We start from the raw sequence: 7891 nt of genomic DNA on the forward strand, positions 1-7891 counted from the left end.
TTAGGTTCAGTCAGTTAGGTTAGATTAGGTTAGGTTAGGTTGTCAGTTAGGTTAGGTTAGGTTAGGTTAGGTAAGGTTGGTCAGTTATGTTAGGTTAGGTAAGGTCAGTCAGTTATGTTAGGTTAGGTAAGGTCGGTCAGTTAGGTTATATTATGTTAGACTCAGTCAGTTCGCAGCGACGAATACTTTCAAGCCGTCAGGTAATAGCTTTTCTTGAGCAATATTAACAACTTTAGCAACGTCGTTATGCAAGTATACTGAAGTTTTATTTCTTACATACTTTTTACTCTTTCTTTTATCGAGTGTCTGTTGCATTCCTCTTTTCTGTCTGTATGTTTGAATGTTTCTTCTTTTATCTGTACGTAAGTGTGTTTGCGCAGTCTTTTTCTTTCTTATTTTCTTTCATCTGTACGAACGTGTTTGGGCATAGGTCTCTCTCTCTCTCTCTCTCTCTCTCTCTCTCTCTCTCTCTCTCTCTCTCTCTCTCTCTCTCTCTCTCTCTCTCTCTCTCTCTCTCTCTCGGTGACAGCTCTGCCACTTCTAATCATGTTTGCCCTGCCTCTCTCCCTTCCCGCCTGCTCGATCACTCCACACTGAGCAAATAATTTTAATCCGGGATCTCGTCTCTCTCAAGAAAAAGAAACAACTGTGGATCAAGGTGACGTGACGCCCAGGTGGTGCTAGGCGTGATTCACGTGAGAGAGAGAGAGAGAGAGAGAGAGAGAGAGAGAGAGAGAGAGAGAGAGAGAGAGAGAGAGAGAGACGAGAGAGAGAGAGAGAGAGAGAGAGAGAGAGACCTATGCCGAAATACGTTCGTACAGATGAAAGAAAATAAAGAAAAAACAACATTAAACATTTATACTGACAAACCAAGAAATGCAAAACAACAGTCAGACGGCCTTGAGTTCACTGCATCACAAGTGTGCGGTGCAAAACCCACGATGCAACAAAGGACGTGTATCGTCAGGACTGTCTGCAGAGGTTCACTGACACCTTGCCGCTCCTTTCCCTTGTCTTCATCCCCACACACACACACACGGACGGACACACGGACGGACGGACGGACGTACACACACAAAGTATGCACGAGAAATGAATGACCGAATCTCTATAAGAAAAATTATTACTACAACAGCACCAGTAATAATAAGTGATAGTGGTTTGTAGTGGCCTGTAGTAGTAGTAGAACTATAATAATAATAATAATAATAATAATAATAATAATAATAATAATAATAATAATAATAATAATAATAATCGTACTAGTAATCTATCTTACCTTCGTATATTCTAGGCCGAGGCACTTTCATAATTAGTCAATTTAAAATCAAGAAGGTTGATTATACGGCTTCAGATTTTGACTTAAATGTCCTCGCTTTCTGCCGCCACGTGAGCAGTGCACCACAAAGCCAAGCCAGCTGCCACGTCACTGGCCACGCTGGGACCGTACACCTTGAATGACAGGTGATTTTCGCCTCCACGCCACACACAGATCAACTAAAGCACCGGGGCGGCGTAAATTTTCAAAGGTTCACTAAAACAGAGGGGAAAAGAACGTCCCGGCACAAGAAGTGACAAACCCACCACTATCGCCGCAATAAAAGCGCATCTAAGTGAAGAAGACGAAGGAAAAAGGAAAAAGACGAGGACAACAAGAAATAACAATCGCTAAGCAACAGCATCACACACACCTTGGGGCACCACAGTGGTTGCGCCATGCAAGACAGGCAATAACGACACAATGAGCTTATCGTCATTTCGTTACGCAATTATTAATGAAACAATGTTGATACATAATTAACTGAGCAAAGACCCAATAACGGTGGCTGTTTTTATTTTGTTTTCGTTGTTGTTACTATTGTTTCGTTTCTTGCTGCTGCTGCTGTTGCTTTCGTCATCGTCATCGCATTGTTGTTGTAGATGTCGCTGTTAAATTCAACGTTGTTCTCGTCGTCGCTGTCATCGCTGTTGTTCCTGGTGTCGTCGTCACCGTTTGTCGTCCTCGTCGTCGTCGCAGTTATTGTCGTTATCGTTACCGTTGTCATCATCGTCACTACAATTACTATTATCGTTACAGTTATTATGGTCATTTTCCTCGTTATCGTTACAGTTATTGTGGTCATTTTCCTCGTCACTGTTAATGTCTTTATGTTGTCATTGTTGTTATTGTCGATGTTCTTGGTGTCGTCATTGTTGCTGCTGCTATCCTTATTACTGTCGTCGTTATCGTTATCGCCCTCGCCTTTTTGCCATCGTTGTTGTAGTATTTCAGAAACACTTGTGTCGGGATTGTGCTGACAAGTGTGGCACCGCGTGTCCTGCGTGGCGTCCGGCAAGGCAGGCGGCGTCTGGCTCTACTGCACTTCGCTGCCACTTCCACCACTGTGCTGGTTTACGCGTCACCACCCAAGCCTTATTACTTCTCATTTTGAACATGATTCTTTACATTGACTATGGCTGAAGATATTCAACGACAATAAAGTCTTAATATGTAGAACGAGCAAAACAAAATGGTGATGAGTGTGACAATGTGGCAACTCGATGGCTCCCCGACCTTGCGGCGCCACCACCCGCCATGCTGGATAGGGAAACGCTCACTTCACTACGCACCAATATATGTCGTGTACATACAGACCCGTCATTTACTCAACACACCTGCTGGGCCTTCAGAACAAGCCTCGAGTACCGCCACGGTTTTACCTGTTTTACCTCGGCTACTAATAAATGTTCGAGAAGAAACACAAACCGACACACGTAAACTGCTGGCTACTTGGAGTCTACTGGTCGCCTGTGCAGGAGGGAGTCACCTTGGTTTGGTTCGCTGTTTCGAAGCCTTGAAATACTTTGACGATACATGAAGCTTAAAGCAGCAGAAAGACCTGCTGAACGCAGAAATATTTCATATACATGATGAAGTGGGGATTCACACCGCAAGAAATTAGTTAAAACTGAGCCGAGCTGTACTTGCATATATTATTTGTTTTTCTAATTATGACAACAATGCTGTATACAGTCTTTTCCTTTTCTTATGAATCATTAATCCTTCATTATTATTCATATTTCATAACTTCTATAAAATTGCAGTTTACGCAAACCAGTAAGAGCCCAAGCGATCATGGAGGAAACGAAACCGTAAAAAAAAGATTCTTCACAAGCATACGAAGGTAGCAACATAAACTGACAATTCACGGTCCAGTTCATCCCGTGAGGCGAACCGAGACAATCAACTATGATGGCAGTGTGGAAGGGAGCGCAAGAATGTCCCAGAGGAAACAGTTTGTCCCTCAGGCAGACAGCGAGGCAGTCATTAATGAATCTCAGGGCAAAAAGATGCTTTGCCAATATAATGCTTCGCCGGTATTTCCATCCTGCACTTACCCGACCCAGGCCAGGCTAACACTCGCAGGGAAATATCACCATAGTCAAGCTGCATATCCGCTTGTACGGAACCTCTTCACACACACACACACACACACACACACACACACACACACACACACACACACACACACATTGAATTAACAAGATAATGGACAAAGGGAAATAACAACTGTAAAATTCGCAGAAACAAAGCTAATTTAGGAAAAAACACAGATTATTCAAACAAATAAACAAATAAAAGACAGATATACAAAATAAAACAAGACGAAGTAAATGATAACACAACAACAACAACAACAACAACAACAACAACAATAATCAAGTACTACACTATACCTCACTTCACTACTTATACACTCAAGATAATATTGCTACCACCACTAAGACGGGGCCGAGATGGACACGCCGTGCCGGGGCTCCAAACAAGGTGATAATGCGGTGGTGGGCTAATGGTCGGCGCCGCAGGAAGGGAGGGACGGGAGCAGGATGAGCCGAGAACAAGACGGAGAGCAGAGAAATGCGGGGGAGTGGAGCGGATTGAAATAAATGAAGGAATGACACACATGGATGGAAGGAACGTTAAAGGAGAGATGTTGCAAGTTGCGTTACTTTTTTTTCGTCATTCGTGTTTTTTTTTCTTTTTTTTTTTTTTTTGGCGTGAAATAGTAACCTCTAAAGACTCAGTGACATGTTTGTACAGTGTTGTTCTAATTGTGACATGCATATTTGTTTTAAGTTGTACTGAGGCGGTGGATATTGTCCTCCCGTTCAGTGTGTTGTCTGCCTGCTGATCAAATTGACCACTTCACAAATTATAACACGTTTCTCTCATATATATAAAAAAAAATAAATAAATAAATAAAAAAAAAGTTCCCCTAAAATAAAGATATTTCATAGTTTTAATTTATTTACGGTCATATTTCTTGACATGCGCTTCTGAGGTGAAAGCAGCAAGCACTGAGCGGGGCACAGAATTACCACTGTCACGTCACGCTAAACACTGCCATCAATTACTTTTTCTCTGTTTCTTCTTAAATATTTTTTTTCATGCACCAAGTTCATACTTATTCAACATCTCCTTTCGGTTTTGGGTTTAATTAGTATCTAAAAAACCGATATGTATTATTTGCAGCTTATGTCTTTGTTATATAAGAAGGCTTCAGATTTATAGCTGTTCCTAATATTCTAGGGGTGGTGTAGTTACATGTTGTGGAGCTTCATATTGTTTGCTAATAAGTATAATGAATTTTATCTAAGCCACGAAACGGGATGCAGACTTTTTTTTTTTTTATTGTAGTGAAAACAGAAAAAAACGAGAAATTAATCGTTTTCTAAGGATGATTAAGCTTTTGAATACAAAGACATCTACTCAGACTTAATAAAACGGTGCAAAACAAGTAAGACAAGAAGATACCACAGACAGGGAAATGAATCATGGAGAGTTTCAAAGCTTTTAGTGTCTTTCGTTATATTTTGATCAGTGAAATCGTCTCGGGTTACTCAAGTTAATCAAATGACACGGGCATCACCAAAGGGTTAAACACACACGATCCTACCGCTGTCTTTGCTTTTCCGAGGTCATACTTAATTAAAGCTAACCTAACCTAACCTAACGTAACCTAATGTAACCTAACCTAATAAAACCCAACATAATTTTACGTAAGTTGACACAAAAGCGGAGTAAATCAACCTAATTTAACGTAACCTAAACTAACGTAACCTATCCTAACCCAAAATAACCTAGTAGTAGTAGTAGTAGTAGTAGTAGTAGTAGTAGTAGTAGAAATATCAATCACCATATCAATTATTCAAACCTGTTCTCTCCTTTTTCATCTCTTTATCCATCATTTGTCCTACTTTTCCTCTTCCTCCTTCTTCTCCCTTTCTACCACATCCTCCGCTTCCATCACCTCCATCACAACCATCTCCTCCTCCACCACTACCACCTGCTCCTTCTCTTCCTCTTCCTCCTCCTCAAGACTCGACACAGGTGAGTCACTCGGTCACACCTTAACGTTATCTTTACGGGAACAGATGGTGACATTTTCCCCGATAATACCGATAATATATTTCCTTTTATCGGCAACGTCTTTGAAACGTAATTATGACGAAGGGGAGAGAGAGAGAGAGAGAGAGAGAGAGAGAGAGAGAGAGAGAGAGAGAGAGAGAGAGAGAGAGAGAGAGAATAAAATCAAGCACTATGAGAAGGAAAGGAATATTGAAGTAAAGTTGATGAGATGGAAGAGGAGGATAAAGGGTAGAAGCGGAGGAATGGAAGGGAAAAGAGAAGGGAAGGGAAAGGAAAGAGGAAGAGAAGGGGAAGAGGGGAAAAACTGTAAAAGAAAGGAAGGGGAAAGTGGTGATTGACTGCAACAGGAGAGAGAGAGAGAGAGAGAGAGAGAGAGAGAGAGAGAGAGAGAGAGAGAGAGAGAGAGAGAGAGAGAGAGAGAGAGAGAGAGAGATTAAAGAGATCAAGGAAAATAATCTCTCTTGATCCTGTTGGAATATGCTGACTTTATGAGAGCGAGAGAGAGAGAGAGAGAGAGAGAGAGAGAGAGAGAGAGAGAGAGAGAGAGAGAGAGAGAGAGAGAGAGGTCCACTTTACGACCTGCAACTAACATAGGCCTTCCCTTGCAACCCTCTCCCAACAAAACGCAAAAATAGGACACACACACACACATACACACACACACACACACACACATTTTCCGCTTGACTTAGGTACATACGCTTGACAGAATAAAACCAAGTAAAAATAGAAGAAAAAGAATGCAGCAAATATTAGATTAAGCGCACACACACACACACACACACACACACACACACATACACATACAGGTCTAAAGAGGTGAACGAATCAATAATAAACACTACCAGTCAAAATATAACGTTCCCCCACAAACTTTCGATCAGATATATTCGTTCATTGCTTTTTTTTCCTTCTCTGTATAATATTTACCCAGAAATTAATCGATTACCGAGTTTTTAAGGGCTAAGAATAGAGAGAGAGAGAGAGAGAGAGGGAGAGAGAGATGGAACTGAATGATTCGATTAGTGAAAAGCAGGGAGTGAAACAGAATATTGAAGAGAGGGAAATGGATAATGAAGCTGAGGGGAAGGAAGAAGATGATGAAGGGTGGAGAAGGGAAGGCAGTGAAGGGAAGGGGAGAAGAGGAAGAGTGAAAGGAGAGGGGAACGGGAGGGAAGAAATGGTAAAAGAGAAGAGGGAAAGTGCTGATTGATGGCATGAGAGAGAGAGAGAGAGAGAGAGAGAGAGAGAGAGAGAGAGAGAGAGAGAGAGAGAGAGAGAGAGAGAGAGAGAGAGAGAGAGAGAATCAGTCCTTAGGGAATTGGATTTTTTTTTTTTGTTTGTCTGTCTGTCTGTCTGTCTGTGTATATATGTTTCATTTTTGGTTTTGTTTACCTGTGTATCTGTTTTGTCTGTCTGTTTGCTTGACTGTCTGGTTGGTTCTTTGTTTAACTGTGTGTGTGTGTGTGTGTGTGTGTGTGTGTGTGTGTGTGTGTGTGTGTGTGTGTGTGTGTGTGTGTGTGTGTGTGTGTCTTATCAGATAAATGGTCTTGTTTTGACCTACTAATGAAAAATTTTGGAGGGGGCCATAAATGAAATCTTAAATGCTATTAATCCGCGCCCTTCAAACACCTCTCTCCTCTCCATTCCTCACTCCATTCTCCTCTTCCTCCTTCTCCAATACTTCATCATCCTTTCTTCTCCTTTCCTTTTTATCATCTTTCTCATTACTTCTTTTACCCTCTCTCTCTCTCTCTCTCTCTCTTCCTCGTCTCCTTCTTCCCCTTATCTTTCTCCCATCTCTTTTTATCTCGTTTTCTGTGTCTCTCCTGTCCTATTTTCTTATTCTATTCTCGTTTCGGTCTTCTTTTTCTCTCCTTCCCTCTTCATTTCCTTCTTCCTTCTTTTCTCTTCATTACGCTTTCTCTTTCTTCTCTCTTCATTAACCTTTTCTTCTTCTTTCTTCATTACCCTTTCTCCTTATTCTCTCTTCATTTCCCCTTCCCCTTCTTCTTACATTTCACTTTTCTCCTTCTTCTCTCTTTATTTCCCTTTCTCCTCCTTCCCGCTCCATTTCCCTCTCTTATCACCTCACCTTTACTATCTCTTCCACATCCCTTTCTCTCGTTCTTCCAATCGTTTTCTCTATTTCCCTTTTCTTTCTCGATCGTCTCTCTCTCTCTCTCTCTCTCTCTCTCTCTCTCTCTCTCTCTCTCTCTCTCTCTCTCTGATCCTCTTCTCTTATCATCTCTTTCTATTTACTTTTCTCTCCTTCCCTTTCTGTTTATACCATTAGCAAGAAACCTTCGTCATAAGGGCCAAAACGTCTGCTGCAGCTTGAGTTTGTTCTCCCTTTGTGTTCCCTTGTGCTTCCATCTGTGTCTACTTCCCTGGAGGCTTCCGTGGTCATATTTCATGTGTTTAAAGTATGCCTAAAGGGGAGCGGTAGGCCTTCTTCATCCCCCCCTCCTTCCTTCCCCT

The 7891-nt window shown here is 41.6% G+C and overlaps 1 long non-coding RNA gene across 2 annotated transcripts in view; it reads right to left on the minus strand.

Moving 5' to 3' along the window:
- Nucleotides 1-2976, minus strand: part of LOC135089482 (uncharacterized) — an 18401-nt gene extending 15425 nt beyond the window's left edge. The window contains exon 1 of one of the 2 annotated variants that reach the window (XR_010261501.1): nucleotides 2701-2976. This is a non-coding gene — a long non-coding RNA (uncharacterized LOC135089482). The remainder of the gene's footprint in view (nucleotides 1-2700) is intronic. The other variant, XR_010261500.1, reaches the window with a different exon arrangement.
- Between the last annotated feature and the right edge of the window lie 4915 nt (nucleotides 2977-7891).

Source organism: Scylla paramamosain, chromosome 33 (genome assembly GCF_035594125.1).
Source record: "Scylla paramamosain isolate STU-SP2022 chromosome 33, ASM3559412v1, whole genome shotgun sequence".
Lineage (NCBI taxonomy): Eukaryota > Metazoa > Arthropoda > Malacostraca > Decapoda > Portunidae > Scylla > Scylla paramamosain.